Source organism: Aedes albopictus, chromosome 3, assembly GCF_035046485.1.
Source record: "Aedes albopictus strain Foshan chromosome 3, AalbF5, whole genome shotgun sequence".
NCBI classification, from domain to species: Eukaryota; Metazoa; Arthropoda; class Insecta; order Diptera; family Culicidae; genus Aedes; species Aedes albopictus.
The window spans coordinates 360,464,096-360,486,488 of NC_085138.1; the positions used below are offsets into that span (position 1 = coordinate 360,464,096).

Here is a 22,393-nt window from a genome sequence, read left to right on the forward strand (position 1 = left end):
ATCGCCGAAAATTTTGTAATAAAAAAACCTATACCCTTAAATAATACACACTTGCCGAATTTTTGTTTCTTTTTGCCTAGGTCAGCATAATCAAGTACTGTTTCAATGCCGAAAATCAGTATAACAGTCTCATATTGATTTAAATTGAAATCAACACTCAGATAGCCCAGTTCGGAAAGTAAAAATATGTGTATACAAAAAGACATCGCTCACGCGGATATGATTACATGTTATACATTCTTTTCTCAAATAATTAATTCAATAATCTCAATCTTGTACAGTTACACCAGATTTTTTTGAACTGGTCGGTTTTTGCTATTGCAACAGGATAAAAACTGACTAAGTTATAGCAAAAAAAAACGACCCGCGCAAAATAAAAAGCGGGTGCATTTTATCTTTCTGCCTTATAGATGAAACGATCGTTCCACTACCCACATCCAAAGAAGCGCTTCAACATACAAGCGACTTCAACGATCAAATCACGCGAGTCGTTGATGCGCACGAATTAGGCGAAAAAGGATGTGAAAACAACATGCGCAACCTCATTGAAAACCTCATGCACTATGGCCTATCAAACATCCCTCTTCTCATATCATAACTTATCGCATCCGATCGCATCTCACCTTAGCCACTATGGTCACAGCCTAAGCGTCCAAACTGCAGATCACGACCTCCCAGAGTCCCAGCTGAGGATATTACCAAAGATTTTTGGATATTACACTGGGAGGTCTACGGTGATGAAACGATCGAAGAGATGGAGTTGATGGCTGCTTACTCGATCGGAGTTGTTACCGTTTGTGGTAACAATATGGCATTCCTTGAGCTTGTCTGCTCAGTTAGCTCCACGATCCCTTACTAACGAAAACCAATATTGTGAGACTCCGCACGCAGTACTCCTCGTACACATGTTTCACTAACTCTTCATGACGCACATCTCTATAAGAAGGCGAGTTAAGCGTGGGTAAGACTACATCCTGGGCGAAAATAATGAAGGTTACTGAAGGGATGTCGGCTTTACGACGTCCCAAAGAGATGAATACACGAGAGAAATTCATAGGTGAGGTAGTTAGTTGGTCACGACCGATAAGAGGAGTGACACCATAGGCACAGGAAAATCGACGGTAAGTGCAGGAAGAGCGATCCAGTGGGTCGAGACGCTAACCCAAAGTGCTAACTCCCGTGCCACAAAGTCATCTCGTTCGGTATCAGAAGGTATCCCGGGAAAGTGAGGAGATTCTTGAGTCCGTCCCGAACGATACGTTACCTCGAGGCCGATGCGCTGGTCCCGCTGAACCGGCATAGGGGGCTTCTGCATCTTCGACACCAAACCGTGTAACCAGCAGTCGGTGGCATTGGAAGGCCGTGGCATAAATTGAACCCTTTCCACGCACTGGAGAACTAGGACATCACTTGTTCACGTGGGTCATCCGACAATTAGAACTCGTCCTCGCGGTCCCATCCCCGAGTCCGGCAGCGAAGGAATCTGGAAGAATCCAAGAGCCAGTGTCTACTGGCACACCGAGGCAATCCGGATGTCAAGACTCTTGGGCGGATGAGAACAGTTGCAGTTCGTACCATATGTGACACGTTACCCACGTCCGCTAGTTTGCATGTCAGCGAAAGAATTCCACTTCAGCAATCAACAAACTAACCCTTAATGCCCAGTACGACGTAGGACTAGCAAGTTGGCCTAGATGACCAGGAGAAGATAGACACGACTCTCCGGCGGCAGCAGGCAGGATTCTGTGCTGGAAGATCATGTGTAGACCATATTGTCATACTTCGTATCATGCTGCAGCAGGTCAACGAATTCCAAGAGTCCCTGTACTTGGTATTCATTGACTACGAAAAAGCTTTCGATCGTCTAAATCACGGAAATCTGTGGGGTGGCCTGAGACACAAGGGAGTTCCGGATAAAATCGTCAACCTCGTTGAAGCGAAGTACGAGGCTTTTCCATGTAAAGTTCTGCATAACGGATCTTTGTAAGGCTGGCGTGAGGCAAGGATGTATAGTGTATACTATCATCGCTACTTTTTTTAATCGTGATGGACGAGATCATGGTGGGGGGCGATTGCCCATGCACCGAATCGTGGGCTACTTTGGCAGCCCATTACTGTAGAACATTTCAACGACTTCGATTTGGCAGATGATGTTGCCTGATGTTACTAGCCCAACAGCACTCTGACATGCAGAGTAAGCTCAACGACCTGGTCGAACGCTCCTCTACGGGGGGTCTAATTATCAACGTCAGCAAGACCAAATTATGTTGTATGTTAACACGGATAACCCCTTCAACTTTACAGTAGCTGAACAAGCAGTGGAGAAGGTCGAAAACTTTCAATATCTTGGCAGCCAGATCGCGTCAGACGGCGGTACCAAGGTCGACATAGTAGCTCGGATCAAGAAGGCTAAGGCTGCTTTTGGGAGTTTACCAAGCATATGGGTATCCAATCAGATCAGTCAACACACTAAAATTCGAATTTTCAATTCAAACTTGAAGTCTGTGCTGTTGTCCGCCAGCGAAACGTGGTGCGTGTCAGCAGAGTCCACACAGAAGCTACAGGTTTTCATCAACCGATGCCTGCGGTTAATAATTTGGGCCTGGTGGCCTCACAACTGGATCTCGAATACTTAGCTCCTCATCGACGATGCCATCAGAAACCAATATGAACAGCAATTTGAGAACGTAAATTGAGGTGGGTTGACCACACACGAAAGGGCGGAGACAAAATCTGCACATAAGCGCTGCATTGGAATCCGGCAGGATATCGCAGCAGAGGCAGACCCAGGGGCTCGTGGCGTCGAAGCTTCAACAAGCAAATTAAGGATGTCGATAGAAATCTGACCTTGGCAAGCAGCCGCCCAGGATGGAGATCCACTAGCGTAGCCAGAAATTTGCCCTTGGGGGGGTTTTCGGTGTTCAATAATATTTTTTTTTTATTTGACACTCACATTTCGTAAATATATAAACTCAATTTGAGCCTTAGGCAGTCGAACATTTTTTTCATCACAAGGCGTTTTATACTGGAAATTTGTTCCAGAAATTTTGGCTCTGGGGTTGGGGGGGGGGGGGGGTGGTGGTGAGTTGTAACCCTAGATAAGCTTCACGGAGGTTTAACCCTTCGAAGCCGGATAATTTTCTGCCGCAACCTCTCTGCCCTCGAATGCGTTTGCTCGGTTTCATCGCCGGGGTCAAGTTACCCCTTTGCCTCGAAAGGGTTAAGGGGTTTCATAGGCGAAGCCCCCAAAATCCCTCTGAAACTTCCTGAAACGGCTGGAAACGCACTGTAACGTCTCTGAAACCCTCTTGAAACGCCCGTGAAGCTCACTTGAGAGCCGGTGAAGCTGAGCTTCACGGAAGTTTCAGGCGGGGTTTAGAGACGTTTTAGAAACATCACAATGCGAGTCAAAGCGTTTCAGGATATTTCAGAGCGATTTTTAGGGCTTCGCATGCTCTAAGGTGAGTTCTACGGGAGTTTGATGGGAGATTTCATGGGGTTTGAGATGCATTTTAACGCGTTTTAATGCGTTCAAAGAGATTTTTCATGGATTTTAAGGGGCTTTACAAGCTCTCAGGTGAGATTGACGGGAGCTTCAGAGCGATTTTCAGAGCCGATTCAATGCGTTTCAACACAGGGGCATTCACAGGCTCTCTCAGGTGAGCTTCACTGGATTTTCAGGATTACTTTTACTGGTTTCGAACACTGCGAAATCACATGCTTGCTACATATGGTGAGTACACGACTCCGGACAATCTTGCTTGCAGTGCATTTATGCTGGAACGTCATTTCATCGGCTATCGTCCGTGTCATATCTGAACTTCGAAGAAGGTAACGCGTGGAGTGGCTAGGTCTGCCACAATCAAAAAGTGGTCTTAGAGGGATCGGAAGTTGTGATTACTCAAATCATACCCTGCGATCGAACTCGACCCTTCTACCGGACACTTTGGCGCATGGACTCTCTGGTATGACACTGTCGTGGCGTCAGCCAAGTAGGTCGCTTAAGGTCAAGCCCAAGGCATGTAAAGGAGTCCCCGGAACGGAAACCCCATGTTGGCACGTCCTTCTGTGATGTAAGATGTTAGGAAGAAGTCAAATTGGCGTGCACACATTACCAATTCTGGTTATTGTCAGTGCAGTATGAACCAGGCGTGGTGTGGTGTCAACTCCTATTCGCCTTCCAAGGACATAGGGAGAAATGATGCCACATAGCAGGTGTAAACTGAATCAGCTCCTCCCCGAGAAGAGGAAAATATCAAAATAATAACAACGGTATCACAAAACCTGTTTTTATATCTCGGTTTGTTATTATTAACTTATTAAGTCATCACCGTTCCATAACATGTTCTGTTGGGCAATCTTATTTTGTTATGATCGTGCTCTTGGTATATTTTCTTTAAATTACATTTCAATAACATATTTTGTTGTAGCACAAGTTCAGTTATTATTGTGTCATTGAGACTGTACAAATATTTGATCATTAATATTACAACATAACTAGCTTTGCAATAAAAACTACACCATTCGAGATTTTCGTTGTTCACAGCATTCCGTAAGGAACTGTAAGAGAAAATATTATTTTGTCATCAGTTCCTCTTCTTGCTGACATTGCGTTTTAACTGTGACAGTGCCAACTTATCAGCCTTTTTGTTTTATGAGCACTTTGAAAAGTATACCTGTTTTTTTGTCCCAGTTTCAGTTAGATATGAATACGAAAATATAAAGTGTAATAGAGTGTTAGCCATTTTATGAAACATTTCGGATCAACTGGTGGAATTCAACGACAAACAACACATTTTCGACAAAAATGTAAAAAAAAATAAGTCATCAAGAACTCCATTGATTATTTTTAGACATTTTATTTTTATTGATTTCACTGCATCGAGTCCACTTAGATTCAGTTGGATAAATGTGTCAATCAATGAGGTAATAATGTAAATTAATCTTATAAACAATGAACCACTTAATAAAGGGTTTCAAAACGACGGTAGCTTTTCATCGTAAGTTGTTTGGAAAATAAACGAAAACTATGAGCCATTTTACGAGACGTTTCGGATCAGCTGATCGCTCATTTCATGAATGAAAATTTGACAGGAGGTTGCGTCCAAGCCCGTGAGTGTTAATATCAATATCAACACTGTTGTCGTTTCATAAAATAGACTATTGTTTCTCTCTGTTTTCGATAATAACGTCCCAATTATGAATGAAAAATTTAACAATAGATCCTATTGTTGCGTATCCCATTGAATGCATATGGGACTTTGGAGGAGTTCCTATCCGCATCAAAAAAAAAAGCAAATTTTGTTTTCGGATTGTTATCAATAACGTATTCATATCAAAATTTGTTATTGAAATATTTTAAAAATCGCTATTATTAAGTTGTTATTGAAACTAACAAAACATGTTATTACACAGGTCTTCCAGGAACATTTTTTTGTTATAATTTTTGTTATTTTGCCGCTTATGACAGACAAGTTTATTACAAGATGTGTTATGTAAATAACATAAAAATAACTCTTTCCGCTACTCAGTTATTTTTCCAAAATAACACATTTTATTATGCTGTTGCTATTTCCTTCTGCTCGGGTCTCCGAATCAATACATTGTGGTGGTCCCGGGAAGACGATGCACTTAGTGGCATTGGGAACAGTTGAGGATTAGGTTGGGCGTCGGAGGAAGTCCTAGTCCCCCATTATCTGGGTTTTTCTTTCTTTCCGTCGGGAGTTTGTTTATCTCCCTTTGTTAAATGTCTTTAAAGTGCATGGGGTATTAGGGTGCCTTCTAAAGGCTTTCCAAGGAGTTTCAGGGCACTACAAATTGATTACGGGGATATCTAGGACGTCTCAAAGAAATTATGGAGATTTCAGGGGCATTTCAAGGCATTTCAAAAACGTTTTCAGGAAACATATAAGGTTTTCAGGTTCGTTTCAGGGGATTTCAGGAATCATGTAAGGGTGCTACAAGGGGTTTCAGGGACATTAAAATGGATTATGAGGATCTTAAGAGCGTTGAAATTGGATTATGGAGGTTGGACAGGATCAATGATGCGAACGTTTAGAGGTAATAATACCATCTACCAGAGTTGCGGCAACACACGTGAGCTGGGAACAGCTTTTATAGTGATGGGCGGCATGCAGACGCGCGTGATCGGTTGGTGGCCGATCGACGAAAGAATGTGCAAGTTGAGAATCAAAGGCCGATTCTTGAACATCAGCATAATAAATGTGCACAGCCCACACTCCGGAAGCACTGATGATGACTAAGGCGCATTTTACGCGTAGCTCGAACGCGAGTACGACCGCTGCCCAAATCACGACGTCAAGATCATCATAGGACACCTATACGATCAGGTAGACCAGGAGGAGGAATTCAGACCGACGAATGGAAAGTTCAACGCTTACCAGCTGACGAACGAAAACGGCCTACGCCTCATCGATTTCGCCGCCCCTTCAAGAACATGGCCATTTGTAGCACCTTTTTCCAGCACAGCCTCCCGTATCGTTACATCTGGAGATCACCACAACAAACGGAATCGCAAATCGACCACGTTCTGATTGATGGACGGCACTTCTCCGACAATATAGACGGCAGGACCTATCGTGGCGCAAACATCGACTCTGATTACTACCTGGTGATGGTTAAACTGCGCCCAAAACTCTCCGTTATTAACAATGTACAGTACCGGCGGCCGCCCCGGTACGATCTAGAGCGACTGAAGCAACCGGATGTCGCCATCGCATACGCGCAGAATCTCGAGGCAGCGTTGTCAGACGAGGGTGTGCTCGATGTGGCCCCTCTAGAAGGCTGCTGGAGAACAGTCAAAGTAGCCATCTGCGTTGTTGATGACCAAGAGCACTATCGGGTACGTAGAACGGAGTCGACGAAACGATTGGTTTGACGAGGAGTGCAGAGCGGTTCTGGAGGAGAAGGACGCAGCGCGGGCGGTAATGCTGCAGCATGGAACCCGACAGAATGTGGAGCGATACAGACAGAAGCGGAAGTAGCAGACCCGTATCTTCCGGGAGAAAAAGCGCCACCTGGAAGAAGCGGAGTGCGACGAAATGGAACAGCTGTGCCGCAAGCCGAAATCTGCAGGGATATGGACGGGAGCCTCCTGACGGACAAACGTGAGGTGATCGAAAGGTAGAAGCAGCACTTCGACGAGCACCTGAATGGCGAAGAGATGGGGGATTACGGCAGCGGAGGAAATGACTATGTTGGTGCAGCAAAGGACGGGAACAAACCAACTCCCACGCTGAGGGGAGTTAAGGATGCCATCCGCCAGCTCAAAAACAACAAAGAAGAAAGATTTTGGAGACGGATATGAATCTTTCTGATTCGAGGATGACTATAAATTAGCAGTGATCTATGTGGATTAACCTGGGTGTCTTCTAGGAAGCGATTGTTTAATGCTCTTCAAATCCAGTAATCTACCAGACATGCCCTTTTGAGCTAAGTCATTCTATAAAACTTGCCTTGATGTCTCCATAATACAAGATTAACGAAATTATGACATCGAAGTGGATAGCAATACCAGGCAACAATCCAACTTACTCCATTCGACTCACCTGGGTTGGTGAAAGTTTTCCATATTCTTCTGATCTGAACATCATCAACGGATCCAAAGCGGAGAGGGCTTTGTAAAACCGTTTCCTAATCTTATCTGGAATTTCGAATTTCTCCATTTGATGATGATGGCAATGACAATGGACTGACTATAAAGGATGACGATGCCGCGTTGACAATTTCGATGCTAATTCGCCCGGAGAATAAACGTTCGTTCATCATTGAGATTGAGAGACAGGCTAGGCTTATCCTACATTTCAAGTTTGTTCATGAAGTTGAACTTGACGGTTTAGGCAGGTAGGGCATAGAAATACCGATATAAGGGGCTGATGGCGACGACGACGTCGTCGCCAACGATGACGATGACAGTTTTAATTGCATTTTCCGTCGTTCGCTTGAAAGATGTTGCACCGACCTACCGTGACTGCTCAAATGGGAAGACGCAAAGGCTGGAAACCCGAACTATCTAATGCAGCCGAGGAGCTGAAGCCAGCAACGCAAAGAAACAGAACGGAAATCAAGATTAGAATCACAATTTCCTTTCACAATTTTCTCCTCCTGTCGCGTCGACTGGTGGTGGTGGTATGGCGGAGCTTTCGGGGCGGTGACTTCAATGCGTTCGACAGCGACGAACCCCGCTCTAATGCTGAATCCAGGAGAATCGACAAGCAGGTCAAAGAAGACGACGGCCATCCTAAGAGGTTAGAATACAATCTCTCCGAGTCGTATGCCAGAAAGATAAAGTGCAGAAAGGCTACAGCTACACGGGAAAAAGTCGAGCGCTGCGCTGTCAGGCTGCCGTTTATTTATTGCATTCGATGCATAAATTTCCTTGGGTGATCGGTGTGCGAACATAATCCGAGCGCTGCTGGCTGCGCAGTTATCTTCGACAGTGAACCAAGTGAAGCGCACAAGAAGCGCAAAACAAGATGTCAACGGTTTCCGTTATGGGGGCAGTGGTGTCCCAGCTTGCTGGATGCTCGCCAATGAAAGTCACACGCTACTTTTCAGATTACACGGTTTTATGTTCTTTAGCTTATATGTCTCACACAATTAAAGCGTCAATGCCATGCTAAGGGTGTATGGGTTCGATTCTTGTCAGTCTAAACACTTTTTTTATTAGGAATTTTCTTGATTTCCTTGATCATCGAATGTCCTTGTACTAGATTTGCCAATTTCCGAAAATAATTCACAGCTGGCAACTGTGACCCAAAATGTCGTTAGGTTGATAACCTCTCTCCAACCAAGATAAATGGTTCGTTTGTGCGGCGGATGATGACTTTGCTCTTATTTCCGACCGAGTCCGAAAGCATTTCGTTAGAAATTCAAATTCTCGGTGTGACTTTTCTCCAACCGAGAAAACTGTGCCTTCCCTTGACACTTATTATTGCTTTCATGCAAATTTTGCATAAATATTTACGCACCTTGGGACGGATTTTCTACCTGACGGATCCGGCCGCCGGCCAAGAGTTAGCCGGGCCCGGGCGTTGGTGGTACTGATCCGCACGCAGCTGGAAGACGAATGCTCGGAGTAAAAACAAACTCCGATTGCGAGGAGAATTTTGCATTGGCACAGTCGACAGACAGCAGACAACGACGACGACGACCGACGATTCGATGCCTGTCTAATAGAGCGACCACCTTCGTTTGGGAACCTGTTTGGTCAGCTGGTGGTGTGGTCAATTCTTGGACCTTTCTTGACGGCAGGCAGACAGATCGCGATGCTGTGCATGTCACGCTGCCGGGATGTTTGCTTTTTTTCGGTGTCAGATTGTGTAGAAAAGAATTTGGAAAGTTTGCGTAGAATGATTAATGTTTAATTTTATTAGGCTGTTTGAATATTTGATTTCGAATTCCTTTGACATATCGGCATTTGTGGCGCAGCTCTCAAAGCACTCGTCTCTAAAATATAATGATTGTAGGTTCAATTCCCACTTACAGACAGTTTTTTTTTTAATATTCCACTTTTTTTTTTCATTTTACCGAAGCAGTGTTTTCAAAAACCTGTGCTGTAAACATCTAAATTGGAAATTCCAAGAACCTAATCCCCACATCCACAATCAATCGCACCACATGTTGTTTCATGAAATCGAAAATGGTTCTAATCTAGTCGTTCCTCCCATCCCCCGATAATAATCCCGATTCCTAGGAATTCCATTCCCTCCCGTGAATGGCGGCCACACTGATTGGATTGATCATCATCATCGCTGTCGGCGTCGTCGTCGGGAGACGACGATCGGTTTTCACCTGTGTGTCAGCCCCTTGCATTGTATTGTGACGGGCGCTGCTATTTGGGATGTTTTGAATTCCAAACACAATGTGGCGGGCTCATTTTTGATGCGCCTTGTCGTGCCGCGCCAGACCATTCCTATTCCTCCGTGTTCCGTTTTACGATCGATTTCACCTTCGATTTCGTTTGGGGTCGGAAAGTCAAGGTAGGGTGCTATGCTAGAAGGATGGTACCCAGTCGAATGCGGGATCGACTAGTTTGGTCTGATGTTTGCCTCGCTACATAATTACACCTCCTGGACTGGGAGACGAATGGAACGGATGGGATGGGCAGAAAAAGTCAATTTTGAGTTCTTTTTTTTTTTCATTTTCGGATTGATTTGGGTCTTGTTTTTTACACCTTTTGCTTTGTGACCCCGGCTGTGCGCACCATGCGGGAGAAATTGTCTATGTTTTGTGAGGGTAATGCTGTAGTTGTGTTTGGTGAGATGTTCATGTTATTTCAGGATTATGATACTTATGAAAGAATACTCAATGTGGATCTTTTGGTATAATAAGAGATGAAATGCACCTTATATTTAAAGCTTGATTTGATTAACTGAATAGAAATACACTGTTGAAAATGCTTTGACATCCATGTGCATAACAGAAACATGTGCTCGATGAACAAATTGAGATTTGAAATATGAAAAGAAATCCACGTACTCCGGTGAGACTCGAACTCACGACTTCCAATTCGCTACACGGGCGCTTCTATTCCTTCAAACTACGGAAGCACTCGACTATCTCCGTCGCCAGTAGGTATAGAACTGAAAACTGAACTCGATTCCACAGTCGCACGTGGTTTGCTTCTTTTCACAATGTCCTTCGGATGTGATAAGATGAACATCTAACACATACACTGTTATGCACATGTATGTCAAAGTGGGAGAGGAAATTATTTTTAATTGTCATTAGCTTCGGTCAGTCTTCCAACCACTTATTACTCCGTAGCTTGAAGGAATAGAAGCGCCCGTCTAGCGAACTGGGAGTCATGAGTTCGAGTCTCACCGGAGTACGTGGATTTCTTTTCATAATATGTTCATCGAGCTCATGTTCCAGTTGTGCACATGGATGTCAAAGCATTTTCAACAGTGTAATTTCCACATGGCTTGGTTATCCAAAGCAAAATCAATACATAGACATTTGAATACAACCCTAATAAACCAGCACCATACACGGACCGTAATGTAGACTGTTCAACAATACCGCATACTGTTCAAACTGTATCCCGAATGGGTGGTTAAGCACATCTTATGGTTATCGTTTATGCGGGAAATAGCTTAACATTTTAGGACTTTCAACTTCAGGCGCACAAATCTCAAGAAGCTAGCTTTAAACAATAGTGCAACTTTTATTTTGTTCTTGCTCACTTGTAACAAGCTTAAGATGCGCTGGGTTTGCTTACGAAGATACGTGTGCGCTCAAAAGCGTGAGTAGGTGTCAATGTCGGACATTGTGGCCCTTTTTTGAATTCTAACAAGTCTGTCCTTAACAAATGTGTTAAAAAATTTCTGTTATCCTACCGTTAAGACAACATGGAATCGTTACACTAATTTGTTTGTCTTCATAAAGCTATCGATTTTGTAAAATCATATTTTCCCAATGTTTTTATCTTAACTAATTTTGGAACATTCTTCAAAATATTGAAGACTGGATAACAGAGCTTGAAAAGTTTGAACATTTGTCTGCAGAACAAAAAGTCAGTTTCAGCTTTGATCCAGAAAGACATAACAACAGGTTGCCAAATTGTGTCAACGGTTGGTATTTCCTTCAATTTCTGTTATATTTAGATGTTGCCTTTGGGTTTCGGCAAATAATTTGTTTTTTTTTGTTACATCAATTTTATAGCAAACTATGTTCAGAATGGTTCTTTTTTATCTGTATTTACGAGATTTAAAATCTTAGCTTTTTCACCGTGAGTCCAACGCTTTTGTTTTGATTCAGAAGGGGAGTGGGATTCGATTACTGGGCCTCGGTAGCACAGGCATGGTCTTTCACTATTTACCCCAGGTTTATTAAGCTATGATTCTTTATCGTGAGCGCTGGGTTTTTGGAATCCCTGGTCTTGGAGGAACCAAGAAAATGAAAAATGAAACTTTGGCGACGTCGTGTTTTCAGTAAAAGAAATGCAAAAAAAATGTAGGAAGGCATAAAAATCATGAAAACTTTTTTTGATGAATAAAATAGACAAATCACTATTTTCGTTTTTGGATCCTCCTTGCTTCTTCCTTATGGAAAATATTTGTTGAAGGTACGAATTGAACACATATTGTAAGCGCTCTTTGCAGGGAGAAATTAGCATTAAGCAACGAAATTCAAATAAAGACATGACAGATATTCTCAGCCAAAACAAACATTTATCAATTTTGAAAATTTAGCATTTTATTTTTTTGCAAAAAAAGGAACATTTTGATTCTCATGTAAGTTATCACAATTATCTGTACGTGGTCATTTACTCAATTATAAAAATGTTGCTTCACATCCATTTTATTGCAAAAAAATAAAAATAAAACCCTATACAACAATTATAAAAATTAAGGCATTTTAAATTAAAAGTATTTGTCAATGAAAATTTCCTAATTTAATCTCAAGTGTTGTATTTCAAAAAAGTGCAAGCTTTTCCAATATGATAAAATATTACCGATGACTCCAAATCAATCAAAGAAACAGGTAAATTACAATAATCCAAACAAAATCAAGAATTCTTTGCTTTACCGCTTTTCAAAAGTAATGCTAGAGTCAATGGCAAAGGTTATATTTTTTTACATGAACAAAATGGTTCGGGTCGGTCCAGCCCAGTCTTGCAAAAATTCGGCACTTTTCACTACCTTCATTTCGGTGCCGCGGTCGGGTGTCAGCTCGCTTTGTTACATTCATGCGCTACCGTTGCCTCTTACGCACAACGGTAGGACGAAGATCAATAAACATAAACAAGGGTCAAATCAATGTCGTCTGACACGATGACATTTGTTTAATTCTGGCTTTTCGCATGGATTTCAGTCAATTCCGATTATGTATGTTTATATCAGTTTATTCTTGTTTGTTGAATTCTATACGACACACATATGGCCAACACAGCTCTCATTGTGGAAGAAGACAGGAATAACAAAAGCCGAACCGTCTTCCGAAGGCGCAATCGTGGTTAAGTGCATTCGTTTGACATTTTTGTTTCGTACGGTAGTTTGATTGCTTGTGTTGCGAATGTCGGAGACAAAAGCAGCCGAATATCGACGAAAAGGTGTCAATGACTGTGATCTCTAACAAGACTGGTCCAGCCGTTCCGGAGTTATGACCATTTAGGTATTCCAGACCGGTACCCCAGGAAGGGGCCAGATATGAAAATGCTACAAACCTATACATGCGGCATATCAAACCACGGCATTTTTGGTAATCTGATGAAACGTAAGCAGGAAAATAGTCTCAGACCATATCTGAACTGATAGTGTCCCGTTATCGGTTCCAGGTGTCCCGCCGGAAGTGGCCTAATATAAAAGTGAATCAATCCCATGCGTTCGGCACATCAAACTGTGGCATTTTTTAAAACCTGATAAACGGTTAGTAGGAAAATAGTCTCAGACCGATAGTGTTCCGGAATCGGTTCCAGATGTCCCGCTGAAAGTGGCCAAATATAAGAGTGAACCAAACCCGTGCATGCGACACATCAAACCGCGGCATATTCGATGACCTGATGAACGGTAGGTAAGCAGGAAAATTGTCTCAGACCGTATTCGATTCAGTAGTGTTCCGCAATCGGTTCCGGGTATCCCACCGGAGGTGGCCAAATATAAGAGTGAATCAAACCCATACATTCGGCACATCAAACTTTGGCAAATCTGATAAACGGTAAGTAGGAAAATAGTCTCAGACGATATTTGAGCCGGTAGTGTTCCGGAACCGGTTCCGGGTGTCCCGCCGGAAGTGGCCAAATATAAAAGAGAACCAATCTCATGCATGCGGTACATCAAAGCACGGCTTTTTCGAAAATCTGATAAACGGTTAGCAAGAAAATAAGCACAGACTACATAAGTTAGAACCGGTAGTGTTTCCTGTCCAGCCGGAAACGTTAAATGTTAAATAGAACCAAACGCATACATGCGAAACATCAAAATGCGGCGTTTTTGACAAACAATTTAACAGATGGCATCAAAATAGTCACAGAACATATTTGTGCCAACCGGTAGTGTCGTGGAATCGGTTCCGGGTATCCCGCCGAAAGTGGTCAATCGTAACAGTGAATCAAACCCATTCATATGACACATCAAATACCGACTTTTTCGATAACCTAATGGACGGAAAATGGTCTAAGACCATATCTGAACCGGAAGTGTTCCGGAACCGGATCCTGGTGTTCCGCTGGAAGTGATCAAATATAAAAGTAAACCAACTCATGCATTCGACGCATCAAACCGCGACTTTTTTGATCATCTGATTAAAGGTTAGCAAGAAAATAGGAAATAAACATACGACTTTAGAGACTATCGATAGTTTTGCAGAACCTGTGTTCGATGCTTCATCAGAATTTCGAAAGTTAACAAAATCAATGCAAGTGATAACCCAGACAACCACTAATCGTATTAGATGTTGCAAAAGATGATAAAGTGGATGTCATATGCGTGCATGCCTCCATTTAGGCGCATGTAAAATGTACGTATATCGCCTCCACTTTAGCATCTTATGCAACATCTTATACGATCACTGGTTGACTGTCAATAATATGTCAAGCAGCAGAACTAAAGGATCTCATCAAATCACACCATTTCAGATTCCTGAGGTGTAAATATACAAAATAATGGGTCATCGTTGTATAGGAAAGTTAAAATTTAATCGCATGTATGCATATCAGTCGGTGAGCTCGTTCAATGCTCCTATTATTATTGTGAAACTTGAACTGAATACCAATCTTACGAATGTATATGAAAATTAGACTGAAAAAGTTTTTTGTGGCAGCAGAAGTGACTATATAATGTTAATATAAACAATACATTTGCATTTAATCAACAAAAGTTGTAATATCCGTTGAAGTTTTTAGAAACAAGTCACATATATTACATCACTTTCCAAGGTGAATCTAGGTCAGGTGACTTATAATCCTTTTCCACCAATCAATACTGCTTTACGTGATAGCCGTGGAGATATGGAGATGATAGCTTATGGAAAAATATTAGCAAAAAGTTAAATAATTATTCGCAAAATATTTTATTCATCCAGGGCTTCCAGGTTATCCAATATGTGTTAATATTTTAGTAAACTATCAAACTATTGCATTAGGAATTTGATTTTTGAAAAAAAAAATGTCGGTAACTTTGTTGAGAGTCACATCACGAAATTTTGCTGAAAAATGCCCTCACTTGGCAAACCTTGGCATTCCAGAAGGTTATCAATAAAAAATCAGAAAATTATTTTACAAAATGTTTCAAGATGCCCTGTTACAATTTCATTTAAAATTTGCGTTATCTGTTTTACTAAGCAATTCACTTCTTTTTACAAGAAAAACTCCTCAAAGATAAACATAAAGTCTTTCCCAGTTGAAAATTCATTGAGAATCGGCATCATCACTAGTAATGACGAATTTCGCACCAACTCGTCTTCGGGGTTGGCAGCACCCCCTCAGAATGTTGTGAAATTTTGTAGGTTTCAAGACTTTACCTTTTCAAGCAACTTTGCATATTTTGTTTTTTCAAAATTAACCTAGACTAACATTTAAAAAGAGTCAAAGTTTTTTAATCGTTTTTTTCTTCACAAAAAAATAACTCGAATATGATAAGATGTACAAAAGAGTGATGTATGGGGGACATTTAGAGAATTGTCCAAGCTTTCATGAAAAAATATTTTAAAAATTCTAAATACATTTTTACACGCTAAAAAATATATTTTTAAAATTAAAAGTAAATTTACAAAAAAAAGCCCACTTTTTTATGTTTTGAAATATTTTTCCAAGAAAGGCAATATAGTTGCCTAACTTTCCTCCATACATCACAAGATGGGCACTTTTAAGGAAAAAAAGTTTTTCTAAAAAAAACTTTTTCATTTTATGTATTTTTTTAGCGTGTTGTGCATTAACTCGTACAGTAATGTATCCAGAATCCTAATAACAATCCATTAAAACTTAATAGGCTCAACTACTTTTTTAATATCTTAACGTGCTTGACATTGGAAACGTGCTTGACATTGGAAGGGGCTCAAGACAAATTTGCTTTTAGGGTTTTATATCAATGAAAACGCTTGTGTTTTGATGAAATATGTACATATGTACATGTGTATTCAATTATTTTATTTTCTACAATATATACATCCTTCTTTTATACATTCTATTGTAACATTTTTTGAATATTAGATCTTTAGTCTATCTGAAACAAAGTAAACTTTTTTGGATTATCTTTTGAATTCGAAAACTTCTTCGCTTCAATTTGATTTTCAGAAATTGGCACAAATGAATGAAATTTTTGTGTGCCAGGTATTCTTTTTACGTGAATGTATAGCTCTTCAAGTTCATCCGTCATTTTTGCATATTGTTCATTTGAAATAAAGAAGGAATTCAATTTTGTTATTTTGCCATTCGCTTGAGAGTACCTCCAACAGCGTCACATGGACCTTTGCCATGTGAAGTTGCGAAGAAGTGCCATTCTGCTTGCAATCCATACTTGGATCGAAAACTGCACAATGGCTCGATTTTTTTGCAAAAAGGTGTTTATGGAGAAATTTTATCTTGATGTTTTTTCCCTAAATAACATTAAACTAAGTAAATGAAAACGCATGAAATTCCCTCCAATTTTTTTGCGGGATAATGTGTAGTTCAACAATAAAGTCAAATCAAAATTTATTATTTATTTCCCTCATAGCCCCGACGTGATAAACGCTCGGTTATTCAGCAAGATTCTGCTTTGGGAGTGTGGTTTCCATTCCCTATTTTTTATGTAAGATAATAATTGCCGAAGAAAAAGGTTCTGTCGCAGTAAAGACCTTACGATAATATAGTAATTAATAAAAAAAAAATACTAAATTAAACTTGGTGGAACAAGTACTCCTGCAGAAATATGTCCTTATTTTCCTCAGGAAATCCTTTGAACTGTTTACATATCCTTTTAAGGAGCTGCCTTAATCAGATGATTGTGTGTTGTCTGTTTCATACTCTGCAGTGATGACCACACAGTACGAACAAAATCTGTAAATTTATGACGAACTGAATGTAACAAATTGACCTCTATCGTGTTTGATAGAAATTTATGTGTGGTCTTAAAATTACACTGCTGATTGCTGAGAGAAGTGTTAATTAAGCACCGACTTTTCAGAGAAACTTAAAAAAATCTTTATACGAGAATCGAACTCAGATCTTCCGAGTGAGAGTTCACGCCTAACCCCTCTAGGCTGTCTTACCAAGCTGAAGAGAAGGCAATCAAAGATAAACATGTTCCACCATAAAGGAACAAACGGTTGTACCGCTTCGGCCACAGAGAGCGAGAGAGCAGTCTCCGCAGCGAGGCAGACGACTGAGCGTAGCTGTCCTCGTTTACGTTACTGCATGTAAATTTCAAGCGGATATGTCTCAAAAAATGTTAACAGTACGCATGATTGGCTGATTACTGAGCGGACAGTATCATCTCTCGGTAAATGGCTGTAATTTTGTAGCTTCTGCTATAATTTTCAGTCGATGCTTAACTTACGTGCTGTTTAATTTTCATAATTTCTTTCTGACTGACTGAAATACAGTCAATTGAGGAAAAGTTTTAATCTGTTTTGACAAGCCATTTGGAATCCAGCGCAAGTGGTGTTAATTTATTTGATTGAAATGAATATTTTGGCTGATAATTAGGGAGCGCTCCACCATGGAGCGATGTGAGATTTGGGCAGTGATGACGTTGAACACAACTGAAAGTGAAAATGGAAACATTTAAAATTCACTAGTAAATAATAAACTTCAAGTGATAAATTTATCGGACACGGCTTTAGGTATATCAAATAGGAAAAAAATCTTCTCGGGGGGAATTTATTTGTGTTGCAAAAGTGGGTTTGTTGGTGAAAGAATGAATTGTCTAAGGGGTTTGATTTTCAAAATGCTTTCGAAGTTGTCGTGTAAAATGGTCTCTTGAATTAATCAGAAAGTGAAAATCGTGGTGATTTTCGACAAAACATATTGTGAAAATTCATCATGCATCAGCTTCCGTGCTTGAATCGATAGCCGCCAATGTGCGGAGATTATTCTAAAGGAAGTCGCTTGTTTGCTCTTTGGATGATCCAATTTTCATGTAGCTGGTGAGTTCGTTCCTGTATTAGCATAGTATTTGAAAATAATATTGTAGTGCACTTCTTTGAAAACGTTGCCATTTTTGTATCATTTTTAAATGCTTTTGGAAATGTTCAAATTTTCATTAGTGCGTGCAAGTTTTTCTTTTCAATCTCGTTTCAGAGAGCGAGCAAAGGCGCTCAAACCTAGCCATTATAGCCAGGACATATGGCCAAAATACCTGTATCCCATTCCAGGAGAAGAACCACCAGCAAGAAAGGAGTGTGCATTAACCTTCTTAGTGACGCCACTTCCTACGATTCTATGTACAAAATTCATTCCCTTATGAAACGTTTGGTACGGTTGTCCCCGTTTCTTCCTTTAACAATTTCAAAACATTATGTTATTCATACTATTCATACGTGGATAATCTGTTTGCCGTATATTACCTTCAAACCCAACTAGTCTGCACAGTGGGCCTGGCCATTTTAATATTTGTATGATATCAGTGATATGCTGTTAATATTAATGCTGACAAGAAAACACCGGAAGAAATTTTGGTATTTCCAGGATGCTTTTCAATACTGGGTGTGCAAGCGCTAAAATCTAATAGCATAGAAATCCCAAGAAGAAATCCCTAGAGATATTCTTAAATGAAACCCTAGTAAAATTTATAAAAAAAAAACTCGCAGGAATTCCTGGAAGAATCATGCCAGCCATCCCTGAAAAAAAAAATACGCGCATGAAACTCCGCAGAAATTCCGGAGGAACATGTGGAAGAATTTCTGGAAAAACCTCCTGATTGAATATTCGGAGGAATACCTGGAAAAACTGCATAATAAATGTCTGTAGGAGCCCCAGGAGGAGTCCCAGAAAGAACTCCTAGAGGAATTTCAGCAAGAATAGCTGGAAATTTTCAGGTTTACAGGAGGAATTCACGGAAATATTGCAGGAGGAATTTCTGGAGGAATCCCAGAAATAAATGGAGGAGCCAGAGCTGCATTACCTGGAAGAAACCAAGCATAAATCTCTGAAGAAATACTTTCATGAGTTTCCGGAAGAATTCCGGTCGAAAAATTGTATAAGCAATTCCTTGAGAAATTCTATCAAATATACAGATGTTGGCTTTCTCGGTCTAGGGTCAATCTAAACGGCTAGTTTTGGATTACCCGACGTTTCGGCCGGCTTTATTTGGCCTTTATCAAGGGAAAAACTAAAAACATTGCACATTTAAATGTGCATTAAATGTGCAATGTTTTTAGTTTTTCCCTAGATAAAGGCCAAATAAAGCCGGCCGAAACGTCGGGTAATCCAAAACTAGCTGTTTAGATTGACCCTAGACCAAGAAAGCCAACATATGTATACTAGTAGTATTCCGGTCGAAAATCACCTAAAATTCTATCAAATATTTTTGGAGGAATCACCAGACAAATTTCTGGAAGAATCCCTAGAACAATCGCTGAAGGAATTCCCTCTAGAGAGTTTTCTGAGGAATTTGAATACGAATCCATGGAGAAATTCAGTAAAAATCTGTGAATGCATAAAAGAAGGATTTATTGCAAAAAAAATCTTTGGTGGAATTCCTTACGAATCCTTGAAACAATCACTGGAGAAATCATAGGGGGTATGTTAGAAGGGATCCTGGAGCTACCATTCTTCGATTTTTTTTTATAATTAACGCCGAGCAATAACTATCTGTTATTTCAATGCTTCATTTCTCCCAGGCAAACGATAGAGTAGCTCATATCTGGTTAACGAACAACAACACCCAATCCTTGCAGGCTCATGTACAATATAATAGTTACCTACGACTGTTATTTTTTTTTTCAGTTCCCTTTCATTTGAAAAGGAAAGGTTATATTTGACATATAAACTTTGAAAGCAACAAATACTTTTTCAACCAAAAACTTTCAGAAACTATGACTTCACGTTTTACTCAGCATGTTGCAAGGAGGCTGACAAAGCAAACTCAATTATAAAATCTTCAAAATCTTTCAACCCGCTCAAAGTTCCCGTCTCATTAAAGACCATCACCTGACTCAACCCATCCGGCGGCACATTCATTTTCAAAATACAAAACTGCAACAACGAAAACAAGTTCCTTTCTCATTTCGCAATTCATTGCGCACCGCCCTGACCTACCGTATCGCCATGCTGCTCGCCCCATGCAATCCCATCAGGTAGATTGGCCGAACTGTGCAACCTTCAATTACCCACACACCGTCCATTCAAACGTTCCCCGAATTGCACTTTCATCGTCATCGCCGTCGTTCACACTTACCTTGAATGAGTTCTGCACAGCAGCCTGTTGCCCAGCAGTTTGTCCGATTCTGTTTTCAGAGGTATCTTCCGCGCACCACCAGTCACCGTCTTCTTCGTCTTGTCGTTCGAACCTTTCCTCTAGGTTTCGAAAACTTCCAAAAACCAGAACACAACACTATCCACGAATGTAGGTGATCACTTCGAACTTGGAAAAGGCTTCTCTTCCTCGTCCCACAGCAGCGGTTGTAAAGTCATAAAAATTCCTGCCGTCTTGGTTTCAACAGTCGAAATCGTTGTCGGTGTCTTCGTTGTTGTTGTTGCTTTTGCTGTAAGGGTCTCCTTAATCGGTTTACTCCGCCTTTCCACCTTCACTGCAGTGCGCTGCAGCACCAGCACCTGCGCAATAATTCACAATCGAAGTTGAATATCAATACGGATGGGCGCACGCAGAACTGGCTGCACAGTCACTTGGCGTTTCGTCAAACTCTCTTTCTAAGCCGTTGCTGTTGTTGTAGTTGAGGTGTTTGCGTTTGCCTAGTTGATGCAATTAAACCATCGCAATGCACACAATACGGATTCACTCACTCACAATACGGAGGGCGGGGGCTTCACTTACTGACTTTCCGTTTGAACTAGTTGAGCACTTGGTCGTGGCGGTTGAACCATTAATTGCGGTGGATTGTAAAACTCCGAAATTGCACTGGTCTTCACATTGGATTAGTTTTCTGTACAATCACTTTCCACTGGTGGCGGTCTTGGAGACTTTCAAGTTTCGCAGAGTACTGGGGCTTCCTTCGTTCAGGCTGGCACTGGTACTGGGATGCCCTCACGCATCATTTTGCGGCTGGACAAAACACGTGAACACACTTCCAGCGCCCATTTTGAACCGTCAACACTCGGGGCAGGATCACCAACTTTCAACGAACTGCAAACGACACAATTCACTGGTTCGAAAACTCACAATCCGTAACAACGTGGGAGAAAGTTCACAGCGATTGGCGCCCAACGTGTTATAAATAATTCAGCAAAATCCACGAAATTATCGACCTTATCAAATCGCTTCGTCACCCCAGTTCACTTCGGGTGCAGAATTTTCAAATCCATTAAAACTGCTATTATGTAAAACCCAAACTCTCCTTTCGCTGCCGCCGTCGTTCAACCACACTAATGAGGGGAATGCCGAATTACCCGAAAAGGGTGGCGAGACTGCTGCTCCGTTAATATCCGTTCAACTATGTCCCCTACAGACACCCTTGCTAATGGATCCACATTTGTCTAGCAGGTAGCGGGAGGAAGCGAAAAACCCGTGCGCGCGCAACAACCGTAAGTTCGAAACTGGCCACTGCTTGATCCGTACGAGCAGAAAATCCGATGCGCTACGCGATCCGACGGACGACCGCTCCTCGCTAGACCTCAACGACGACGAGCGAGCGAGGAAAATGAGCTTGAGCAACACTGCACACTCCACCCCTTCGGCGATCGTGCAAGCAACGCATAGCAGCATAAAAACAACACAACAGGTTGCAATTGCGAGAGAGAGTGAGATAATGAGGAAAGGCTCACGCACTCTCTCGAATTTTCTCTCCCCTGCAATCACACGATCGCCAACCGTGCGCGCGCGCCCGATATCGCACAGCTCTATATCACAAAATCTCTTTCCCTTCTCGGCATTCTCTCCTTTCAATTGAAGAGCGAAAATCAAAATTCTTCGAATTGTGGCGCGCAATCACCATTTTTCTCTCTCTCTCAGGAAAATCCAACCACCTGAATCAACATGAATTCCAAAACTTGACCGCATCAGCACATGTTATCAGTTCACGACGAAACTTTCGAATCCACGAGGGGTCCTGGGTGGTTTGAACCGCATCGATCTGATTTGATCCGTTCGTTCTCTCTTGCTGCAACTCTCTCACCGATTCCGAAAACTTCTCAATAAGCAGCGATGCCAATGGCTCTCGCTGCCTGCTCGTGGCTCGTGGGGTTTCCATTGCAGCAAATGTAGGTACGTACGTACATACCTACGGTCGGTGGTGCTTCTTAAATATTACATGATAATTTGCAGATTGGCAATAG

At 41.4% G+C, this 22,393-nt stretch overlaps 1 protein-coding gene across 2 annotated transcripts in view; it reads right to left on the reverse strand.

Annotated features, from left to right (window-relative positions):
• The window catches only part of LOC109428893 (patched domain-containing protein 3), a 318,076-nt gene extending 296,163 nt beyond the window's left edge, over nt 1–21,913 (reverse strand). For both annotated transcript variants that reach the window (XM_062855392.1, XM_062855391.1), the window contains exon 1: nt 20,340–21,913. The gene's annotated coding sequence lies outside the window, so the exon portion shown is untranslated. The remainder of the gene's footprint in view (nt 1–20,339) is intronic.
• Between the last annotated feature and the right edge of the window lie 480 nt (nt 21,914–22,393).